Source organism: Colobus angolensis, unplaced genomic scaffold (assembly GCF_000951035.1).
Source record: "Colobus angolensis palliatus isolate OR3802 unplaced genomic scaffold, Cang.pa_1.0 Scaffold131, whole genome shotgun sequence".
In the NCBI taxonomy this organism is placed as follows: domain Eukaryota; kingdom Metazoa; phylum Chordata; class Mammalia; order Primates; family Cercopithecidae; genus Colobus; species Colobus angolensis.
Genome location: NW_012114364.1, coordinates 5,002,072 through 5,028,241, shown reverse-complemented (window position 1 = coordinate 5,028,241; position 26,170 = coordinate 5,002,072). Strand labels below are relative to the sequence as shown.

The window sequence follows — 26,170 nt, the reverse complement described above, 5'->3', positions numbered from 1 at the left end:
CTTCATTTCTAATTATTTTCTTATAATGCTTTCCTTGAAGAGGCATTATTTTCTTAACAAATAATTTTCCAAAAGTTTGTACTAATTGACACTCCCACCACAAAATGTCTGATAGCAGTGGTGAGAGGTTTCTTTTTTCCTTTTTATATGCTTTTTCAAATGTAAATGATGTCTCTTGACATTATTTCAAAATGCCCAGATATGGGTCAAAAATGGTCACAAAATTGACCTGATATTTTTCAGAATCGTCTCTATATATGCTAGGGAGTTTTCAACTTTCATTGCTCTGCTTGAAAATGAACAGATTTTTTTATTGTGTATCTTGCAATGAAAATCGTATTGAACATGGCTTTCCTTTTCCTAGTAAATAATTGTTGTGGATGTAACTTCACCACATCTACCCGGCTGCCATTTGAAGATTAAGGAAAGAATAAAGATGAAAAAACGAGGAAAACTATAAAGAAAACTAATTTGAATGTTTTCTAATTAGCTGCACATCAGCCTCCCTGGCTGATTCTGAGTTTAATGTTTCATGTGGGTGAACATGATTTCAGACATGGCCTTATTTTTATGCTTCTTAATCATGAATATTTTGTTTGTAATAGCAATTTCTTTGAAGATTTTTTCTTTTATGACTATGCAAAATTAGTATATCATTATATTAATTTTTTAAATAACAGTTAAGAGTGAGAATTCTTCTTCCCCCCACAAATCAGAAATTCCACAGATTATTCTTAACTCAGGGTTATCATCTATTTAAATCCCTGCTATGCATGCCACACACATTTGTGACTTTTCGTTTTTTATTTTTGAGACGGAGTCTCGCTCTGCCGCCCAGGCTGGAGTGCAGTGGCCGGATCTCAGCTCACTGCAAGCCCCGCCTCCCAGGTTTACGCCATTCTCCTGCCTCAGCCTCCCGCCAGGAGCTGGGACTACAGGCGCCCGCCACCTCGCGGGCGTAGTTTTTTGTATTTTTTAGTAGAGACGGGGTTTCACTGTGTTAGCCAGGATGGTCTTGATCTCCTGACTTCGTGATCCGCCCGTCTCGGCCTTCCGAAGTGCTGGGATTACAGGCTTGATCTACCGCGCCCGGCCACATTTGTGACTTTTCATATCTCCTTTGTTGTTGCTAAAATTGGTACAATCATAAAACTTATCTAATTATGTTGTCTTTAGAATTAAAGAAATAAAATCTATAAAAAGCTTTGAACAGTGTCTCATACCTAAGTAATTAATAAATTCTAGATATGATATTATATATACCTGTTCTAAAATTTATTTCAGCTTTTTGCTCTGCCGATAAAGATTATACAATTACCAGATTCAAATGTAGAACAAGTTTGAGTTTCTATGTGATTAATTGGAAAAATTAATATGAAGACAAGTTTGGTAAAGTTCCAATTACAGGAGCTCATGAGAAATGAATGGTTTCTGTGGGAAGTGTGATTGGAGCTCAGACACACATACAGGCACACACACACACACACATTTGTATGCATCTGCCTGCCTCATCTGTTTGTTTGTATATATGTTATTAAGGAAATATATATAATAGCTGCTTGGAAAAATGTTAATATAATATATATATGTGTGTGTGTGTATATATATATATAAAATAGCTGTTTGAAAAATATTAAATTTTTGGATTCTAAAATACAATTGACATTTTGAATATGTGTAAAGATAACTTTTGGAACCTGCCAAGTGAAGAAACCAAAATATGAGGCATAGGAAATTAAGTAATTGGAGTGGTAATGTTGCTTTTATCTTTGATATGTGTTCATTTCTTTTCTCCTCTTCTAAATTCCAGTCGCCTTTAACGTCTAACAGACAGCATAGAGTGGTTCTGAACTTTCAAAACCGTTCATTTTTTACTTCTAATGAAGTAAAAAGGTTGAGTTCTCACCAAATGATGTTGAGTCCTTTGTATTCAGGGAAAACGGAGAATATTTTCTTTAAAGATGGCATCTAACTTCCTTTCTTGTTCAAGCTAGATTCCCAGAATTCCAACCTGTTCTAGGTCCGCAGAAACCATATGTGGTTGTAGAAGTGAGTAGAGGTGATCCACAACTTTGAGATGGGGTCAGAGAGAAGCTACACTGAGTCTCGTTCCAGAGGAGTTTATATAATTTTGAGTCCACAGAGGAAGTCAGGAATCAAGGGGAAAAAAAAAAAAAAGTGTTAGGTAGAGTGAACCGGTTCAGAAAGCAAGACTTCAAAGTATTTCCTGAAGCAAGAAAATATGGGTGAAGAAGACAGAGCTATCAAGGCCACCAAGGCCCCTAAGCTCCTGGGGACAGAGAAAAGACCCTATATAAATGCCTGCAAGTAAAAGCTTGTTCACTTGGGCTCTATACCTGGTATTTCACCCTGGTCTCAACTTTTAGACCAAAAGTTGGAAGAGGATGCAATAGGAATCCTTCAGTAATAAAATTTAAAGGTCTTTTATCATCAAGATGATGGCTAAAATGGAAAACTTTCTTTCTCTTACCATTTTCTAATTTCTGTATAATATTTGGAAGCCACTGAGAAGGGGCACAATCTAGAGTTTCACCATCTACACATGTAAACATCTCACTGATAATAATTGGACAAAAGGTTCTGCTTTGTTTTGGATCCCAATGAAGTAATGTTATTTCTATTCTTTAAAGTACCTGTGAAAGTAAACTGTTGCTATTTATAATTCTGTAAGTTTTACAAAGCTTTTTTTTTTTTTTTTGAGACGGAGTTTTGCTCTTGTTGCCCAGGCTGGAGTGCAATGGCATGATCTCAGCTCAACACAACTTCCGCCTCCTGGGTTCAAGTGATTCTCCTGCCTCAGCCTCCTGAGTAGCTGGGATTACAAGCATGTGTCACCACACCCAGCTAATTTTGTATTTTTAGTAGAAATAGTGTTTTTCCATGTTGGTCAGGCTGGTCTCGACCTCCTGACCTCAGGTGATCCGCCCACCTCAGCCTCCCAAAGTGCTGGGATTACAGGCGTGAGCCACCGTGGCCAGCCCCAAAAAGCTCTTACTGTAAGTATTATCTCATTTGATCCTTGCAGATAACACACAAGGGAAATAGTATTTGTACTATAAATTTATTTCAGAGATGAAGAAGCATACATATATTTATATATTACATACATATATAAAGTTAATATCCCATCCTGAAGTTGAATACTGTGTGACTATTACAATCCAGATCTAAGGAACTTAGCACTTATTTATGTCAGAAGTAGGAGTAGACACTCTTTGGTATTATTATTTTAAAAAATATATCTAATACTAAGAAAACAAATAGCACATGAATTGAAATGTAGAAACCTTTGGTTATGTGATGGGGTTTCAGATTCAATGGTAGATGTTTTCTGCTCTAGTGCCTAGACCTACCACTCTATGTGAGGATGGACAGGTCCCTCCAGTTTCTCATAAATTTTTCTCCATCTAAAACTGATTACTCTTTGGATTTTGAACAAAAGAGAGACAAGTGTGTTTTATGTTTTAAAAGGACTCCTCTAGCTAGTAAGCCTAACATAGACTAAAGGAGACAAGGACAGAAGCAAAGATCAGTTAGGAGGTTGCTACAGTAATTGAGAGGAAAGATAAGGATTACTCAGACCAGCATGGTTGCTAGTGGTTATATGCTGGATATGTTTTGAAAAATAAATGCAACAAAATTTTCTAATAAACTGAATAAAAAAGAAAAGGAGGAGCTAATTGAGATTTCGAGTTTTGGGTCTTGATAATATCTACAGAGCTTGGATGGAGCATTGTATACAAAAAATTACTTCAGAGGTACATAAAAAACTCAATTAAAAACAATTTCCCAGACATTTTAATAAGAATTGTAGTCTGGGTTTTAGTTGTATCTATACAATTTCAAGCTCATAAGATATAGATTGAAAAAAACATACTGCTTTATTATGTAAGAAATGGGAGATTTTATTTATAAAACCCAAAATGAAAGAATTAATAATGATAATCATGCAGTTTCTATTTAGATATAATAAAACAACTGAAGTATAAAACACCTAAGCAGATTTGTTTGAAAAGAAAATCGGGCCGGGCGCGGTGGCTCAAGCCTGTAATCCCAGCACTTTGGGAGGCCGAGACGGGTGGATCACGAGGTCAGGAGATCGAGACCATCCTGAGCTACACGGTGAAACCCCGTCTCTACTAAAAAAAAATACAAAAAACTAGCCGGGTGAGATGGCGGGCGCCTGTAGTCCCAGCTACTCGGGAGGCTGAGGCAGGAGAATGGCGTAAACCCGGGAGGCGGAGCTTGCAGTGAGCCGAGATCGCGCCACTGCACTCCAGCCTGGGCGACAGAGCTAGACTCCGTCTCCAAAAAAAAAAAGAAAATCAACATGAACCAATGATAGCCTGTGTTAAAAATATAATATAGTCTTAGGCTTATCTATGAATGGAAGTCAATTGTCTAGATAAGCATTTCTGTCAGCCAGCATTGCTCATCTGAACCACAGAAAAAAATAATACCATTAAAATAACTATTTTCTCAATTCTCCTAAGATACTACATAACTATCACCATTCTGGATATATATGAGATAAATTAATTCGTATATACTTGGATGCTTTAAGGCATTAGGACTTATTCTCTTGTGTAACCATGTTTAAGAAGTGCTGGTATAGATGAGGGCCACATCTGGCCTGCCGCCTGTTTTTGTAAATAAAGTTTTACTGGAACACAATCATGCCTGCTGTTTACATATTATCTGTGTTGCTTTTGTGCTATAACATCAGAGTTGAGTGGCAGGAAAGAAACTGTATAGTCAGAAAAGCCTAAATTATTTACTATCTGGCCTTTTGCAGAAATAAAGGTTTCCAAATGATTGGCTGAATCAATAAAGATAATTTGCCTACTGTAGACCATCCTGATTATATAATACCTAGAATATTCTGTCACATTTTCCACAAAAGATCTTGATAAAAATTAATTTCAAGAAAAAGATAAACAAAACAGTATAGGAATAGGAAACTTAATATATGTGTTTAATTCAATTCATCAAAAAGTATTTGTATCCTTTGTGTATATCAAACACTGTATTTGGTTTGGGGTAAAGAAAGAAAGAGCAAATATCATGTGTTCAGTGAATTTATATCCTAATAGGGAAAATACACATACATAAATGTAATGCTGTATGGCAGTGTTAAGTTAGAATTATGTACAAAGTGCTATCTAAACATAAGTTAATTTTGCTGATGGAAGATTGGGAAACGTTTCATGCAGAGTGTAAGTTTGACCTGCACTTTTAAAGAAAACTTTGGAAAATTTTCAGGCAGACAAGAAAGAAAAGAAGTATTCTAATGGAATGATATGCATAAGCAAATAATACAAGTTATAGTTGAGGTCTTTGTAGAAAGGTGAGTACAAAAATATTTTATAAGCCCAATGTAACTTTGCATATAACTTCTGACATCCTCATTCTGGTTCCTTCCACCAGCATGGAAATATTTTCATGATACAGCAGCTGCTAAATGACTTATTGGTACTTAATCCTTACTGTACATCAAGAACGTGAGAAAATGGAGGCAACCCTGTTGGGTGCTCTGTGCTTCAGCCCTTCTACATTCTTCTTTTGGCCGTATTCCCTACCACTAGAACAGATGTTCCTGAGACCAGGAGTCTAGACCCAGTTCAGTATCCCATTACCTCTTCTACACCATCTCCATGTACCAGGAACCCTGAAAATCCCTGATCCAATGCTCTGAGCCTATTTCCAAGGGCTGAATGAGCCTCCTCCTTTGTCTGCAAACCTCATCTCTGACATGTGTATCCTTAGGACCATACAGCCAAAAGGAGACTGCTTGTAGTTGAGAAGCTGGTACATGTGGGTCAGGGCATACATATGTACGAGAGGGACCTCATTGTGTGGAACAGAGGTGGAGGAAAAAGAAGGCGGGCAGCACTGAGCCTCCACTTGCACTTTTGTGGTAGACCTTCTAAATGTCATGGACAAGCCTGCAGCCAGAGGCCAGAAAAGAACAATCAACTGCTAGACATTGCTCCAGAGCTGCATATAGATTAGGCTCACTTGCAGAGGAAGCAAGAGCTCAATAAAACACCAAACAAAAATCATCCTGGGGAAAACCCTTGGCTAAAGGAAATAGAATAACGGATTCTGACCTTTTGATTAATCATCAATATTTTCTATCTCTTTGCCAAGATGAAGCATTAACAGCCCCTCTACCATTACTTTCAACATATTAAAGTGAGCCTCTTCTTTTCTGCATTCTTTTGAGTAGTTTGGCCCTTGCTTCCCTTTTCTTTCTCTCTTTCTTCTTTTTTTTTTTTAATTATACTTTAAGTTCTGGGATACCTTTGCAAAATGTGCAGGTTTGTTACATAGGTATACACGTGCGATGGTGGTTTGCTGCATGTTTCTCTTAAACCTAGTTGCACATTAAATCGTTTAGAGGAACTTGTCAAAAATACTGATTACTGGGACATAAAAGACTCAGTAAATTAGAATATATTTGCAAGTGGTAATGTACCACTGCTACATGCATCAACCCATCATCTACATTGGATATTTCTCCTAATGCTATCCCTCCCTTAGCACCCCAGCCACTGACAGGGCCCAGTGTGTGATGTTCCCCTCTCTGTGTCCATGTGTTCTCATTGTTCCACTCCCACTTATGAGTGAGAACATGTGGTGTTTGGTTTTCTGTTCCTGTGTTAGTTTGCTGAGAATTATGGTTTCCAGCTTCATCTATGTCCCTACAAAGGATATGAACTCGTCCATTTTTTATGGTTGCATAGTATTCCATGGTGTATATGAGCCACATTTTCTTTATCCAGTCTATCATTGATGGGCATTTGGGTTGGTTCCAAGTCTTTGCTATTGAGAATAGTGGTGCGATAAACATACATGTACATGTGTCTTTATAGTAGAATGATTTATAATCCTTTGAGTATATACCCAGTAATGGGATTGCTGGGTCAAATGGTATTTCTAGCTTTAGATCCTTGAGGAATCACCACGATGTCTTCCACAATGGTTGAACTGGTTTACACTCCCACCAACAGTGTAAAAGCATTCCTATTTCTCCATGTCCTCTCCAGCATCTGCTGTTTCCTGACTTTTTAATGATCGCCATTCTAACTGGTGTGAGATGGTATCTCATTGTGGTTTTGATTTGCATTTCTTTAGTGACCGGTGATAAGCTTTTATTATATGTTTGTTGGCCATATAAATGTCTTCTTTTGAGAAGTGTCTATTCATATTCTTTGCCCACTTTTTGATGGGGTTGTTTGTCTTTTTTGTAAATTTGTTTAAGTTTCCTGTAGATTTTGGATATTAGCCCTTTGTCAGATGGCTAGATTGCAAAACTTTTCTCCCATTCTATAGGTTGCCTGTTCTTTCCATAGTTCAGTGATCTCTGAGCTTCAAGAATTTATGAGGAAGAGAATTTTGCATTGATTAAGACTTTTAAATATATGGGAAATACCTAATTTATTTATAATTACTTTATAATTTAATTATTTCTCATTAACTGCACATAAAAGTATCTCAAAACAAATAATAATTTGTCTCCAATATATCATGATCTAACTTTAATTATTTTAAATATGTTGTTTTGCTCAAATTGCTCTTTTCATATTTTTTAAATGCTACAACAACCCACAATATTTTGTTTTTAATGAGTTTTAAGACTAAGCATTACTTAGTTTGCCCCAGTTTTTCATACATTGTAGATTCTGCTTAAAATAGCTTTGCCTTGTTTATACACATGCATTTACATGACTATTTAGGCTTTTAGGTCAATTTTTTAATGTAAAATTTATAAGTAGAGAAAAGTAAGCAATGTGCTCAACTTATTAGGGACCAGAGACAATTAATTCCTGTAGGAAGACTATAGATTTTAATCCACAGCTTATCTATAAGGTTATTAAAAATTACATAAATGACTAAAAAGGTTGTTTTTTTTTTCTATTTCTTCATTGAATGAAACTTTTTTTTTTTTTAAGCAAAGTAACAAAAGGGTGAGTAATTTGATATATCTAGACTGGGCTAGCTAGAGCTGTACTGGAGAATTTAACCAGAGTCAAGTTCTAGAAGACTGTGTGTGCCATGCTAAACTACTTGGTCTTTATGATGTGGTCAGGGGGAAAACCATTTGGTCTTTATCATGTGGACAGTAGAAATCTGGCAGAGTTTTTTGTTGTTGTTGTTTGTTTGTTTTGTTTTTTTGGACAGTGTGGATGAGCAGATCTGGGTTTCAGATATATTCTTGGAACTGTGAAGGACTATTCGGAGGGTGAAGATTCTAAAAGGAAAAATAAAAATAAAATAAAAAATAAATCAGTTAGAAGGTTGTTACCACAGCCCTCATCAGAGGAATTGGTCCAGACCAGGGCAGTGGCAGTGGCAGGGGGAGGGAGAGACAGAACGGACTCATCAAAGAGAAAGAAGTGTTATTTATGGGAAACGGGAATGTTTAGTCTAGAGAAAAGAATCCATACACAAGGTTTTGAAGTGGAGACTTTTTGTCTGGTTTTGAAGTGAAGTTGAATTCTCTTTCTCTTCCTCTGTCTCTCTTAAAATTTCCATAGACATACAGCTTTTGATGGAGAGTGTGTTTTCCCCTAGAGGAGGCATTCCAAACATGGAAGCAGTGGAGTGGTACAAGTTGCAATAGATTATAGATGACAGTCTAGTTATACTAGATCTTAGATATTATTTAGATAAATGATTACAAATAAATTAGATTAACTTGAGTGAGGATAAAAGGAAAGAAATTATCAATAGTGTGTTACTGAGATGGATGTAGCAGTGGTATTAACATTTGAGTAGTACTTTCTGCTCTTCTGCTCAATATTATTTTTTCTAGACTACATTGTAAACCCCATCACCTTTTTCCCCTAGCACAGTTCCTAGCACATAGTGGGTACTTGATATAATTTAGGATGAACGAATGAATCATCAATGAAGAGTATTAGGCAGATATGCTTATATACATTTTATCCCACTACACATGCTTCTCTTAAACTTAGTTGCACATTAAATCATTTGGATGAACTTGTCAAAAATACTGATTACTGCGACCTACCAAGACCCACTAAATTAGAATATCTTTGGAAGTGGGAGAAGTATAGACATGAAATATCACATACTAATATTTTCAAAAGTTCCCTGGTAAACATGCAGCCAGAATTGAAAACTGCTTCTACATTGCACAAATGTTTCTTTATCTATAACCAATTTTCCTTTGTTTTAGGGAAAAGGCTGATTCTTAAATGGCAAGTTTGCAGTTCCATATCATTTTTATGTAGATAGCAACTGCTGATAAATTTTCTTGCCAAATAATTGCTGGAAAATTAAGTGCAGCTACTTACTTGGTTCTCTCAGAGTCAATATTAAAATTATCAGTGGTGAAATGCTTGTGGTGGCAGCAGAACCACCATTATGATCATAATGAGAAAAGGGCATTTGAACTATTTTCTTAAAATTATAAATCAGGTCAGGACATGGTTTCTGTGAAAATATGGTGTTCCACTGGAAAACAGAGAAGTGTTCCAAAAACTGCACATTGCTTTTTCTGAGGGAAAATTCCCTTTTTTTGTGTAACTCACCCACTGCCAGAGCTCGGATATATTCCTCTTCAAAGTCACATTATATATAATATGCTAGCTATAATAAGCAAATATATAATATGCTAGATAGTGATACATGTTCTGATTAAAAATAAAGCAAAGAAGGGTGTCATACATTTAAATAAGGAAATCAGAGAATGTCTTGATGAGAAGGGGGCATCTGAATAAAGGCTTGACTGAGGTGAGGGAATAACTATCTTGGAAAAGGTGAAGGGAACATCAAGTGCAAAGGCCCTGAGGTAGAAATACTCCTGGCATATTTAAAGCAATGAGGACAATTCAGCTATATGAGAATGAATTTGGATTTTTAAAAATCAGTGACAAAATCAATGGAAGGGAATTTAAATCATGTAGGACATCATAGGCTAAAGGATGACTTGGCTTTTATTGTGAGTGAGGTTGGAAGCCACTGGAGGCTTGTGAGCAGAGGGCTAACAGTGGGGCTGGTTGGACTTTGGTGTGAACAGGATCTCCTGGCTACTGTGTTGAAAATAGACTGAAGTAGGGCAACTACTATTTTTGGCAGTGGTTTTGACCTCTTCTCTGTAGCAGCTTTATCTGAGTTAATCTGATTATGTGGAGCAGAGGTCAGACATAGAAGAGGCAAGTCTATTTACAAAGAGAAGCTGCTGCTGAGAAATCAGGGTTAAATTAACAGATAAAATTCAGGAAAGCCTGGTTTCGAGATACAAGTCATATAGCGGGTCAGGATAAGATCATCATTAGCACACATGAATGCATGACTTTTTGACACAGAAACCGTCTTTGGGCTATATGTGCTTTACATACTATAATACCCAAATAACACAACAATCTGATTGTATTAATTTAAATTAAATTTTAAAAACAAATAATTTGCTATAGCTTTGAGGACTTTAAAAACTAGAGTATTTCTACTGTGTATCAATGGAGGAACTTTCTTGGATTAACAATATATTGGTTGCTATATACCCAAAGCAGTGTTATGCCTGGGATCTGTGCCCTTTGCTCTGGAAGCTCTCCAAACTAAAGTGGCAAGAATTTTAGGCAAAAGGTACAAATGAACTCAAGATTCATAAACACTCATGGAAATGATTTCACTCAGCACAATTTATGAGATTTTTTTTGTGTTCCAAGCACTTTACTATACGTGGAGGCTAAAGTGGGGAGGGGATAGTGTAGCACCAGGCTCCATGGGATAGGTAGGGTATCTTGCAGGGGTTATGAGGTCAGACTTTGGGCCAGAGAGACTGGAATTCTAACCCTAATACTTGCTGGGTTTGTGACCTTGAATAAGTTATTCAACCTTTCTAAGCCTCAGTTTTTTTGTTTTTTGGTTTTTTTTTTTATGTGTATCTTGTAACTACCAAAGGGTAGGATTTTGATTTGAATATGGCCACACCTAATTTCAAAGGGGGAAGATAAGTGCATGTTCACTATGTGCCGGAAAAAATTGAGGCCATGAATATTTGTTAGTGGTGAAAATAACAACAGATGGCTCCCTGCTCTGAGGGGCTGGTCAGAGTTGAGGTGGCTGAAGTAGTTGTCAGTGCATGAGGATCATGTCCTTTAGTTTAAGAGTTCCTGGAGAGCACTGAAAATAGCAAAACAGAGTGTTGGAAGAGTGGTGTTTTGGAGAGATTATCAAGTAGATACTTAAGCATAGGAAATCATCAGGGACCCAGACACAGAACCTCACATGGAAAACAATTTCTTTTTTTTTTTTTTTTTTTTAGGAAGCACTGACAAGATGTCTAGCTTTAACCCATACCAAGGTAGTATGAATGATTTATACCTCCAGGTGAGGGAGAGAGAAAATACCGTGACCTGTGGTCTCCACCCATTTACTAACTGGCTAACTTGAAGAATTTTTTAAATTCTACTGAACTCCACTCTCTTCATCAGTCAAATAGGGAAAATGATAGGGACATCTCAGATTTAAATGGGATCTGACAAAAAGTCTTTAGCACAGTACAAAGCTATCTTAGTAGGGATTATAAGTGGTGTCTCCTCTCCCCTTTGTCCTCTTTCTCTGTTCCTCAAAAACATAATTATTATTAGCTGAACCTCTACCCCCATAATGAGAATTAATTTAGGAAAGAGTGTGGACTTCCTGGAGGCATTGCTTCTGACCACGGCCCCCTGCTCAGATGTAGGGTAAAAGAGAGGAAGAAGAGAAAATGAAAGACAGAATGAAAGTTAATAGCCCTTTTCTGAGATTATCGACAATTTTCTTAACTGGAACAAAAACAAAATAGTTGGGGATTTCGTCTAGTTTTTGTAGCGGTTGGTCATAAAAGATAAAGAGCAGATACGGAATGGTGCACCCTTTGAAGACACATTACAGGGGCATGGTACAGAGGCAGATGTATGTCCTGGCAAAGGATGCTCCATGAGTAACTGCAGGGGTGGCAGAGCCTGCAAAGATTATTGTGACAGAAGTACTGACATTCTTGCAGCACCCTACCTTCTAGTGTATAGTATTGGCTTATGGCCAGCAGGCCAGTGAAAACAGAATATTGATTTCCTTCTATTGCTTGATGCACAGTTCTTTTCTTTACCTCACTTTCTCAGTGGGAAACATGTATTTTAAAATCCCCAAGACACCAGGCGCAGTGGCTCACACCTCTAATCCCAGCACTTTGGGAGGCCAAGGCAAGGAGATCATGAGGTCAGGAGTTGGAGACCAGCCTGGCCAACATAGTGAAACCCCATCTCTACAAAATATACAAAAATTATCCACGCATGGTGATGTGTGCCTGTAATCCCAGCTCCTTGGGAGGCTGAGGCAAGAGATTCCCTTGAACCTGGGAGGCGGAGGTTGCACTGAACCAAGATCATGCCACTGCACTCCAGCCTAGGTGACAGAGTGAGACTCTGTCTCAATAAATAAATAAATTAATAAATAATAAATAAAATAGTAAATAATAAATAAAATAAAATCCCCATGGCTGTATTCCCTGAAAGGATGCAATAAGAAGGACACATTCTCTCTGTGCTACTCTTCCAAAACATTCACAGTGTTAATCATGAAAAAATACCAGAAAAATCCAGACTGAGGGACATTTTACAGATTATGTGACCAGTACTCTTCAAACGTGAAGATCCTGAAAGACAAGGAAAGACTGAGAAATTGTCACAAATTAGATGAGACTAAGGAGACATGATGAAATACAACATAGTATCCTGAATTGGATCCTGGAACAGAATATCAGTAGAAAACTTGAAAAATCTGAAGACAGTCTGTAGTTTTTCATTAATTTTAATTTATCTGATAAATGTACCATGATTATGTAAGATACTAACAGTAGGTGAAGCTGAGTAAAGAGTATATGAAAACTCTTTGTGGTATCTTTGCAACTCTTTTATACATCTAAAATTATATCGAACTAAATTTGAGAAAAAAATCTGTGACACAAACTACAACTTGCTCTCTTGTACAATGCCAGCCCTGTAAATCTGCAGAACCGCAGCCCTCCAGGTTTTTGGTTTCTTATCAGCGTTTGGGATACTGTGCCCTCCTCTTTGTCTGAGTCTTTTCCAAACCAATTTCATTGAAAGGCCTGGGAAATGAAAAATTATGGAAAAGGAAACTGAGGAAACTGAGCAGTGCTCATGGAAGGTGAAGGAAACTCTTCAGAGCTAGAACTTAGGTCATATTTCAGAACATCAAAAAGACAATTATGAGGGCCAGGTGTGGTGGCTCATGCCTGTAATCCCAGCATTTTAGGAGGCCGAGGCGGGCAGATCACCTAAGGTCAGGAGTTCAAGACCAGCCTGATCAACATGGAGAAACCCTGTCTCTACTAAAAATACAAAATTAGCTGGATGTGGGGGCGTGCACCTGTAATCTCAGAATCTCAGGAGGCTGAGGCAGGAGAATTGCTTGAACCCAGGAGGCAGCAGTCGTGGTGAGCCGAGATCGCACCATTGGACTCCAGCCTGGGCAATAAGAGCAAAACTCCTCCTCAAAAAAAAAAAAAAAAGACATCTATGAAATAAGGGAACTCACTTAGATAAAGACTAACATGGGGAAGGGAGGAAACCCTTTTTCTACTTCTGTCTCTATTATGTTTTCCTATGTTAACTCATATACCAAGATTATATGAGAAAACTTTTCCTTATAAAGAGACAATTAATAGAAAGTAGTAATTTACAATAATCTTGGAGAGATAAAAAAGGAAGACACTAGTCTCAGAAATTTAGAAGCATCTCATGAGCCACAGATAATCATAAAATGATCTGAAAATGTGGGCTTGGTGCAATTGCTTCTATTGTCATTTTAATTTATTGCAAAGAACAATCAATAAGAGGATTACTTCTGTAGTCACAACTGTTATTTGGTTATGTATGAGTTAAACATTTGGTTGTCTCTAGGGATGTGGCAGTGCTGCCAAGCAGCTAATATGTATGAAGAACCAAGCATGAGTTGGGACATATATGTTGACCTTTATGATTTGGAAGTTTTAATTATGACAACTTTTTATTACTGATTGCTGGCTTAAAAAAAATTGTAACCCCTTCCTCCAGGTAGGTGGAGCTTCAGTAGGGCTAAAGCCACTTTAGCGTCTCTTGTGTCTGCTTTATTTGCTCTAGGGCATGCCATACTCAAGAAGAGTAGACTGTGGTATGTGGCATAAGATATCCAACTTCTCAGATTTATTTTTATGCCTCAAAGTTGGCTTCCATTTTTAGCACACTAAACCATCCTTCTGGTTTTACTCATATAAATGTAACAACATTGACCTCCCATGCTATATGTTTACTCAGCATATTCCTTCAGTTTTATTTCTACATGTTGAATTTTCCCATTCTATCCCAGAGGGTTAGAGCTTAGAAACATTGGACTCTCTGATCTTGAATATTAAAGCTGACAGAGTATACAGAAAGTATTGTTATTGATTCCTTTCATTCACGTGGATTTATCATTGTTTTGTCACATTTACCTCATCTATTTCTTTCTTCAACACATTTTTCTGACATATTTGAAAGTAAGAAGCAGAAAACATGATATATGACTCTTAAAGTCTTCAGCATCTCTCATAATCATGAGGACTTTCTCCTATAATAAACCCAATACCATTATTACACCCAAGAAATTTCACATGATATAATACCATTATCTAATATATTGGCAATTTTCTGCAATTGTCTCCAAAAATATTCTTCTTCTTTATAGTTTTTTGTTAATTCACTCCAAAATTCAATCAAGGATCACACATTGCATGTGGATAATTTAAAACTTCTCTGAGCTCCTTTCCTAAAAATGATTTGTCTATTGAAGAATCCAGCTGATTCACCTTTCTCATATCCATTTAAAAATGCTTATCTCTTCAAATAAAAGAGAGAAGTGGAGGAGGGAGGAGATGCATCGCTTTCATTCATCCCAAATTATTTTATTGTGCATTGCTCTAAGTTATAAAAACCCCTGGGTCTCCAAACAATAAAACAAAACACCACATTGTCACCTGTGAAGCAGTTCTCAATTAAGTCATAATATCACTTCTTATCTTTTTCATTATACTATGTATTGCCAATAAAATTTACTTCCTATCTTTCATAATTAAACATTAAACATTATAATATGTGTTTTTAACATTTTCAACTAATAATAATCAATGAGAATTCAAACACAAAGCAACATTTTAAAATTGGAGCCTTATAATATTATACTTTTGTTTTGTTTTGTTTTGGAAACAGGATCTTACTGTGTTGCCCAGGCTAATGTGAGGTGGCATAATTATAGCTCACTGTAAGCTCAAACCCTGGGCTCAAGTGATTCTCCTGCCTCAGTTTCCCAAGTAGCTGGGACTATAGATGCTCACCATCATGCCTGGTTAATTTTTATTTTTATATGTATTTTGTGTAGAGATGGGGTTTCACTATGTTGACCAGGCTGATCTTGAATTCCTGGGCTCAAGCAATCTTTCCGCCTTAGTCTCCCAAAGTGCTGGCAGTAGAGGCATGAGCCACCACACCTGGCCCTACACATTTTAAAAACAAAGTGCTTAAGTGTATTTATTGCAGATAATTATGTTAGGTGATCAATAAGTAGCTTTAAGTTTAAAAATGTTTTTGTATTGTAAAAAGATGGAACTACAATTTAGGCAAAATAAAAAATATGAATTTTGTATCTTACAGAAGAATTTATGTTTTTATTTATCCATGTAAACATTCTCTCAGTATCTTTCATTAGCTCCCTTCTTGTCTTCCCAGCTTCTGAACATTGAGAAGTGTACCAAGACTTAGTCCTTGGACCTCTTCTCTGTGTATTAAGTCTATCTCATACTTTTAGCAATTTGGGCTGAATTAGAGATTTAAGTACCTTTTTATAAGTGATGACTCCCATATTAGTGTCTCCAACTTGAACCCTTCTCTCGAATTCCAAACACCAAAAATGTGTATCTTAACTTAGTTATCTAATTGACATACCAATTTAACACATCGAAAACTGATTCCCAATTCCCTTTCCCATTCCGAACCTTTTCTCATAATTTTTCCAATCTCTATTCTTATGTTCCAGCTGCTTTGGCGAAAACCCTGAGTCATCTGCCATCATCTCTGACTTTCCTCTTTATCTCTCACCCACATATAATTGTTCAACCTGCTGACATTATCTTGAAAACATATGCATAATCTGTCTACTTAAGTCACTTCCATAGCTAACACTTAGGTTCAAGTCACCTGTATCTTTTTCCAGATTCTTTCAATAGTCCTCTTATTGATTTTCCTACTTTCTCTTTTGCCTCACTTAAATCTGTTCTCAAATAGCAGCTGAAAGGATTACATTTATAGAGAAATCTGATCATGTCACTTTCTGCTCAAACCATTTGCTTCCCAAAAGCCAAGTTCTCATAATAACATATAGAGTCCCATATACTTGAATCCTAAGTTACCTCTGAGATGTGATCTCCTCTTCATGGCTCCTTCTGCTCCAAGTACCCTGTCATCTCTGAAATACTCCATCTACCCCTTATCTACTCACATGTCTTATTCCCTTGCTGTCCTTAAGCTTTTGCTCAAATGCCATACTGTTCTTAAGTGTTTTCTGCCGTCTCTATCTAGATTGCAGCTCCACCCCTCCCTGTTTTATTTTACTCTGTAGCACCTACTACCATGTAACACACTCTGTATATGCCTATCTTCTTGAATGTCTTCCTCTCCAGCCCCACTGTCATCCCTGCAAGGATGTAAGCTCCCTAGGGGCAAGGAGTTTGATCTGTTTTGACTAAATTTAGTCTGCTACCATAATCCCATTTTCTGGCAGAATGCCTGGACCTCTTCAAGGAAACCTATAAATGTGTTTGAATTAGTAAATGTATGAAGGAATGTGATTAACTTTTGAAAAAAAAGAGTAATTGAGATATTTTGTGGGTTTTTTTTGTGCAGATGTTATTATACCAAACATGAGCCGTGTAGTACTTACACTATGCTTTTATTTCCTAAAAAAAATTGGTGAAGCTATTTTTAATAAGTCTACAAAGTCAGGAACACAAAACTCTGCTTAGATCTTGTAATTATGAATAAAAATTGAAAGATTATCAATTGGAGAAGTATTCAATGAAGTCCTAAAACTTGAACTAGGCCTTAAATTAAGTATATAGGATTTAGAAATACTGAAGGATGAATAAGAGAATGTTCCAGGAAAGAGAAATGATGTGAGGCTAAATTGAACAGAAGAAATGTTACAAGCATTCTTTCTTCCCTGAAGCAGAGTGTTCCTTTTAAAGAAGTAGTAGACATTTTGTTTTAGGGCTATAGGTAAAGACTAGTATATGATGACCTTGATAAAGTGCCATCTTTGAAAATTTAGGATAGTAGAACAAAAACACCACAGACTGAGTGGCTTAAGCAACTATTTATTTCTCACAGTTCTGGAGGTTGACAAGTTCAAGATCAAGGCACTGGTGGATCCAGTGTCTGGCAAGAGTCTGCTTCCTATTGTATCCTCACATGGCACAGAGAGAGCGCGATATCTCATGTCTCTTCTTTTCATCATGAGGGCCCCACCCCCATGGATTTATCTAACAGTAATTACCTCCCAAAGACCCCACCTCAAATTCCCATCAAATCAGTCTTAGGGCTTCAACAAATGAATTTTGAGGGGACACATTCACTCTCTAGTAAGAAATAAAGACAATTTATTTTATCCTCTAAACATGAAGGATTTATTAAATGGTGACTTATTTGTGGGAGAATGAGGAAATAAATGGGGATGAGGAAATAAAATGGCCAAACAAGGATTTGTGATAAGTAATAATCTACCTGTAAAATGAATTAAATATAAGAAGGTTTGAAAGTAAGAAACCTGGATTGACAATTATTTCAATACAGTGATGACAAAGCAAAAAATAATAATAATAATAATGCCAGAAACATTAAAAGGTAACTGTCCTAAAGCATGAGAGGAGAAAGAGGTCGTAATTGGTAAAAATGAGTTGCAGAAACCTACTGCAGAGTGAGTGAAAAGGGAAGCCTTATCTCAGAAGATGACATAGAACAGAGTATTTCAGGCAGAAGGAGAACAATTGCACAGTCCTCCTGGAGAGTATAAAGGAACAGGTAAAAGCAGCATTGTGTTCAGATGAAAAATGGCAGAAGATACGGCCAAAAGTAAAGTTAGAGGCCTTGAAGAAATAAAGTTTTGTGATGCCTTAGAGTTAACAAAAATTAGGGTGTCATTTGCTTCCATAGAGGAGGTATGCTTCAAAGAAAGTTGAGCCCATTGCGAATGTTAAACAGGAGGAAAATCTATGGGGACCAATATAAGCAAATGCCTAAGTGGCATAAACAGCAGTCAAAAAACAAGAATAAAGCAGGAAAAGACTGATAAGACTGAGCAGAAAACAGTGTGCTGGAAAGGCAGAACGGGCTCTGTAAGAAAGCAATCTGACTGTTTGAAAGTCTTAGAGGTATGAAGAGATTTTTGTTATTGCTTTTCCTCCTACAGTCAAGGCTGCTTAACATTTACTTACGCCTAATGAATGTGAATTTGGCATCCAGAATGCCATAGGAGCTAAATACACAAACTTCAGCAAACCTTTATTTGCACTTAGTGCTCTTGTTTTTGCATTTTCTCAAACATAAACATTCAATTGAGAAGAAGTACTATGTTGGCCATTAAGAAACATTTGTAGCAGCAAAATGGTGGAGAAACATGATGCTGACAGCTTGCATGCATTTCTCTCCATTTGGCAATTAAGGACTTCCACTGAGGCAAATGTTTATGCTGAGATTGTAATGTTTACATTGGCTATTTTCAGTGGGTTGCATTTCTAGAAATATCCTACAAAACAATATTCCCAGGAAATAATTAACAAAAAACGAATTCAGAATTTTCCAAAGGCTGACCTTATAGCTCCTAAAATTCTTGGAGTTTTAGGAGCTATAAGTGGATTCACAAACATAGTAAATTTGAATTGTGTATTTCCAACCACTTAATTAGTTTAATTCAACATCAACCATGCCGCTAGTACTGCTAAGGTGTTTATTCTTAATAAGAGGAGGAATGCTAGGTCTTATAAAGGGGAAAATGTTACGATGGGTTAAGTGGATACATACAAAAGAAAGATTGTAATAATAAGAAAAAGTGATATAAAAATAGACAGAGATAACTTTCATTTCTATCTGAGGGAATATCCAATTAGCCTTCTCTATAGTGTTAGAACACAGAATAGATCTTGAAATACAGGTAGCATATAAATAGTAAGTTATGTCCTAAGAGTTAGAAGGACAGACTTGTCAACCTCCACTCATAAATGTTTTGAATTAAGTGTGCTACATAGACACATTTCAAATAACAAATACAATACTTTCACTGTTCATGTATAGCTTATATACTATAAGGTATTCTGGCTAAGATTATACTTGATAGAAACTTTTCAAACACAAATATATGGAGTAGCGACTAATAGTTGCATCATTTCAAGTGAAAATGAGACATTTCTCCAAGACAGATTTATTTTTTCTTTTCTGTACTGTGTGACAGTAGAGTATAGTAACTAAGAGAAAAGTAGGGAAAGGCTAATTTTTTAAACTATATTATTTTTCTCCCAGTTCATAATCAAAACTGTCTGATAATTTTTGTCTGTGTTATTTTGGTTGCTTTCAACTGGTGCATTGAAACATGTACAAATGCAAACATTCAAATAAAGAACGCTAATGTCCTTGATCATAGGTAATGCATCTTGAGTTTTCCTGGTCCTCCCAAAGCATTTTGTAAAATACTTAAAAAAGATATATTCTGAATATTTTTACCTATTAATAATATATATACACCCATATATATTAGATGTCTATATACATATAGAAATAGATATTAGAATACTGAGCAACTAAGGAACCAAATTTTAAACTCTTTCCAATGCTTTAAGGATAATTGCCTGAAAATTAATGAATTATTTGAGTCATTAATAATTCCAATTACTATAGTTTATTATTTTTGTATCTCTCAATGTTACCAAGTCAGCACATATTGAGAATATGGTAAACTGTATATCTGATCCAAGAAAATTTGGTCTTTGGTGATTTGGCCTAATTTGTCGAAATAGGACAGATACTTGTTTATGTGGCTAATCTGCAGTCATAGAATCATTGTGCTGTGCCTCATTGTATACATATATTCCGTTAGGTAGCTTATTCATTCTAACACATCAAGACCATGCCCTTTTGAGATACATCATTGTGAGAAGGTTAAAAATGAAAGGACCATCCATCGCTTCAGAGTTATGTGTTCTCGTATGGGAGCTAGACAACTGTACAAACAATTATAGCACCATACATATATATTCTCATCAATGGGAAACCTGAGGAGAGGTTTCCAAATTTTGTCTGAAGATCATAGGCTTCCTAGAACAGGGGATATGCCATCAAAGCCCTAAAGAATGAAGAAGAGTTTTCTAAATAGACAAGGCAAGGAAGAGCACCTTAAACAGAGGAAACAATGCAAAATTAGTAAAATAAGTGTCTTAGGAGTAGGCTGTAAGGCCCGTGGGCTTTTGAGTGAGTAACAGAATTCACTCAAATGCTATCAGGTGCCATGATAATGGATATTGTGACAGAAAGAGAGAGAGATGTCTTTGTATTGTTCCTTTGTCTCTCTGTGGGTGTGTTTGTGTGTGTGTTGGGGGTAACTTCAGTGAAATCCCCTATTATGACAGAGCAGGGAGGCATAGGATATGATCCTTGAAAACCCTCCTAAAAATGGCAAAATGTCAGGTGAAAAGAATTATGGTGGTAGAGAAAGGAAACAGATGAGAATGTAGTACACTTACTCACTTGTCAATAAAAATTGGAGTTGATTGTGGCTTTATTATGGTCTTATTCTGTGTATGACAAATGTTTCATGTTTGTCTGATTCTATTCTCCAAAGGCAAATATAAAAAGAAACTGGAATAATAAAATAACAGGAACAGACAATGAAATATAGACCATCAAACCTTCCTAATTGTTGTGTATAATAATGTTACATAGGAAAACTACTTTCTCTGGTTTAAATAAAGGAATTATCAGCCACAACTAATGTATCCACTAAGTAACTATATCACGTGACTTTTTAAATCAATAATTTAAAAGTGATAATGAATAAAAAATTAAATGAAAATTCAGAGGTTAAACATAAAAACAAATTATGGGCCTCGTCCTCACACACATTTCAAATTACCTTTAAGGATGATATATTTATTTTGCCTTCTATGGTGATTTATATTAATTATTCTTTCTGTGTAGTTTTGTCAGCTTTTTCAAATATCACACTGGCCATTAAACATCTGTCATTTTCATGACATTATACCCACACTGTTTGTTTCTTGCCTTAAAGAAATAACTGGAATTGACAGTGGAAGAATCCTAAGTGTGGGCCTGATAGAATTGAGAAAGCATGAGTGTGAGGTATCAGCCATGGAAGCTTATTATTGCCACTGCTATATGGCAATATCAGTACCTATACATTGGCAGGATTTGGAGACATATAGCTTACTCTTAGGATCACCAGTGACAAGGCCCTCCCACCCTTAAAAATGCAAGCTTTGAGTTTGTTTCAGTAATAATAATAATAGTAATAATAATAATTCATTGTTAACACTTACCAAGTGCTCATACTTGTCTAAGCACTTAACTTGAATAACTTAGTTAAATCTCACAACAACCCAATAAGACTGTGTTGTACCTGAAAATTGTATCAATAATATAATTTCTAGAATTACTATGTTTTTTTGTCTTTTATATGCATTGATATCCTGAAAGTTTTCTGCGTGGTATATTTGTTTATGTTGCAATGTTCATGTTATCATAATAAGGTGACAGTAGCAGTACAGTGTTAGTGATTAAACTGAACTTTTGTTACCAGATAGCTGGGTTCAAGTACTAATTCTGCCACATAAGACACTAAGGCATGTAAGGCACTAAGCAAATCACTTAAACTCTTTGTGCCACCATTTCCCTACATGTAAAATGAGATAATCATAGTAGCAACAACATAGGGTTATTGTTTATATTCAATAATCTGATACATATTGAGTGCCTAGAACAGCACTTGAAATATAGTGAAATTATATTTACTATTAATAATCCTATGAGTTACATTGCATTTAAAAATTAATTTATAACCCTAAAAATGTATGATAATGTGTACAATGAGCTAAATCAAATGTAAAGTCAAAATATGAATGTTCTGTCAGAATGACTTCATATATGCTGGAATTATCTGTGTTATAATTTAATAAATTTAATTGCAGATGGGATACTTAGTCTGTATTAATTGAACTTGCCAAGTCATTTAGTTCCAAAAATTATGTCAGTTATATTATTATACATGTAACATTCAATGTTCCTTAAATAAAGGGTATCAAATTATTTGCAGTTTCAGACTTTCATATTTTGCCATCAATAATGACAAATAAAAATTTACATTTTGTTGTCTCACAGAAACTTGTATTTTAAGTGATTTATTTACTATTTTGTGACTTGGGTTATACATTTCTTGCACAAAATTTGAAACACCTTTTTTAAAACAAATTTTCATGTGAACTTGTGATTCATTTGTGTTCTAGCACACAGCATTTTCTTATGTCGCTAAATATCCTTGAAATAATTATATTGTAGCTGTATATTATATTGTTAATAATTTTATCATATCACTTACTGAATCACTTCCTTTGAATTACTGATTCAAAGAAAGAAAACATTTTAAAACATTTTGATACCTGTAGTTAAATTTCATTTCCAAAATTAGTTATATGAAAATTATCACAACTTATAGCCTTAATAGAAATATGGGAATTTAAAATTAGCAATGCTATTTTTATTTTAATGAAAGATATTTAACATACAAAAATTTTAAATTATGCCAAAATAGAGATTTAAAAGCTGAGATTAAATTTAGTCAAATGCTTCTCTTGCTAGAATGAGGGTCTGGCCTATTATGTGTATTCTCAATGGTTATTCATCTCCTAGTACTCTAATGAATATTGCTATTATGTGAATTGGTGGAGTATACTTAAGTTACAGAATGTGAATTTTAATTGTATAAAAACATGATGACGGCCGGGTGCAGTGGCTCAAGGCTGTAATCCCAGCACTTTGGGAGGCTGAGACAGGCGGATCACGAGGTCAGGAGATCAAGACCATCCTGGCTAACACGGTGAAACCCTGTCTCTATTAAAAACTACAAAAAACTAGCCGGGCGAGGTGGCGGCGCCTGTAGTCCCAGCTACTCGGGAGGCTGAGGCAGGAGAATGGCGTGAGCCCGGGAGGCGGAGCCTGCAGTGAGCTGAGATCCGGCCACTGCACCCCAGCCTGGGTGACAGAGCGAGACTCCGTTTCAAAAAAAAAAAAAAAAAACATGATGACAAATGAAGCCTGGAAAAAATTTTGAATATTATTATACAACATGAAAATATTAATATATTTGAGGGTATTTTTGCCTCCCATAATCACCATTAATCCCACCTCCTCCAGAGTGCTCCTAGAACTCTTTGTACACATCTTCACCACTAGCCTCTGTCTCATTGTATATAACTATTTATGTGCTTTGTTTTTCCCACTAGGTAGTCAGCATCACTGTGGTTAAAACTTCTTCCAAAGTCTCTAGCATAGTGCCGGACTCAAAATAGTGTGGACTATTGTTTTTTTTTTTAATTTGTCCATTACATCCACCTCAAGAGTTTTTGACTTTTATTCTGTCAGCATTTTAGGATTTTTATTTGGTCTTACATAGGGCAGAAAAATGAAACTCTAAAAGTACCAGGATATTGTCAAATTATTAATAAGGAAATGACCTTCGCCCAGGCAATGCCACATTATTATTTTTTTTTTTCAGTGTCCTTTAAGAATACAGCACCATCAGTGAAAGAGTAGGGAGTTTTAAAAGTGATTCCTACCCCGAGGGATGCTTCAAACTTCTGCACAAAGGCAAGAAATAATTTACTTTTATAGGTCACCAAACCCAAAAAAAAGTGAGGAGGAAGAAAGGTGATTCTATAAAGTACTTTGAAATGATTACATTTATAATGTTATAAGTTCCCAAGTGTACAGCAGAAATTTCATTAAAATTGAAATATATATCTTACAGAATTGAAAATATTAAACTTCTGAAATAGAACCTTCTATGAAAGTTCTTTTCCGTTTTGATTTTTAAATACCTTATATAGTTTTTTCTTATAGTTTTTATAACTGTATTAAGAAAAAAATATATAGCATAAAATTTACCTTTAAAGTGTATGCTTCAGTGTTTTTAGCTTATTCACAGAGTTGAGCAACCTTCACTACTATTTAATTTTAGATCATGTGCATCACCCTATTCCCTGTATCTATTAGCAATTAATCCCCATTTACCCCATTTCCAAGGCCCTGGCAACCACCAAGCTACTTTCTTCCTCTATGGATTTGTTGTTCTGGATATTTCATATACTATAACTGAAATTTTACAATATGGGGTCTTTTGCTTTCAAGATTCATCTTCATTATAGCTTATACTTTATTTCTTCATATTGCCAATTAATATTCCATTATATGGCTGTACTGATTTTATCTATCCATTCATTAGTTAATAGATATTTTGATTGTTTTCATTTATTGGCTATTATTAACAATGCTACTATGAACATGCATATAAAATCTTTTTTATATACATGTGTTTTCATTTCTTTTGTGTGTATAACTAGAAGTGGAAGTGCTAGGTTATATGGTAACTCTAACATTTCAAATAAATGCTACACTGTCTTTCAAAGTGACTGTGCTATTTTGCAATTCTGCCAGCAATGATGAATTGCTTAATGTAGGGTTCTACATAACTTTTTAATATGCACAGTTGTCGTGGCAGAATTATTCTATCTCACATTTATAAAACACAGTTCAATTTTTATCACAAATAATATGTATCATAGCATATCCTGAAAATGTGTCTTCTTAAACTGTAAGCAGAATTTTAGCACTGGAACCCAATTTATTCTTTGTGATCCCAGCACTGTTTATATATATACTTTAAGTTCTGGGATACATGTGCAGAACCTGCAGGTTTGTTACATAGGTACACACGTGCCATGGTGGTTTGCTATACCCATCTACCCGTCAGCTACATTAGGTATTTCTCCTAATGCTATCCCTCCCCTAGCCCTGACCCTCTGACAGGCTCTGGTGTGTGATGTTCCCTTCCCTGTGTCCATATGTTCTCATTGTTCAGCTCCCCCTTATGAGTGAGAACATGCAGTGTTTGGTTTTATGTTCCTGTGTTAGTTTGCTGAGAATGATGGTTTCCAGCTTCATCCATGTACCTGCAAAGGACATGAACTCATCCTTTTTATGGCTGCATAGTATTCCATGGGGTATCTATGCCAAATTTTCTTTATCCAGTCTATCATTGGTGGGCATATGAGTGGGTTCCAAGTCTTTGCTATTGTGAACAGTGCTGCAATAAACATACGTGTACATATGTCTTTATAGTAGAATGACTTATAATCCTTTGGATGTATACCCAGTAATGGGATTGCTGGATCAAATGGTATTTCTGGTTCTAGATCCTTGAGGAATTGCCACACTATCTTCCACAATGGTTGAACTAATTTACAATCCCACCAACAGTGTAAAAGCATTCCTATTTCTCCACATCCTCTCCAGCGTCTGTTGTTTCCTGACTTTTTAATGATTGCCATTCTAATTGGCATGAAATGGTATCTCATTGTGGTTTTGATGTGCATTTCTCTAATGAACAGTGATGATGAATGTTTTTTCATATGTTTGTTGACCACGTAAATGTCTTCTTTTGAGAAATGTCTGTTCATATCCTTTGCCCACTTTTTGATGGGGTTGTTTTTTTCTTGTAAATTTGTTTAAGTTCTTTGTAGATTCTGGATATTAGACCTTTGTCAGATGGATAGATTGCAAAAATTTTCTCCCATTCTGTAGGTTTCCTTTTCATTCTGATGATAGTTTCTTTTGCTGTGCAGAAGCTCTTTAGTTTAATTAGATGCCATTTGTCAATTTTGGTTTTTGTTGCCATTGCTTTTGGTGTTTTAGTCATGAAGTCTTTGCCCATGCCTATGTCCTGAATGGTATTGCCTAGGTTTTCTTCTAGGGTTTTTATGGTTTTAGGT

At 35.9% G+C, this 26,170-nt stretch overlaps 1 protein-coding gene across 8 annotated transcripts in view; it reads left to right on the top strand.

Annotated features, from left to right (window-relative positions):
- The window catches only part of PPFIA2 (protein tyrosine phosphatase, receptor type, f polypeptide (PTPRF), interacting protein (liprin), alpha 2), a 514,858-nt gene that overhangs the window by 256,967 nt on the left and 231,721 nt on the right, over window positions 1–26,170 (top strand). The window lies entirely within an intron of this gene.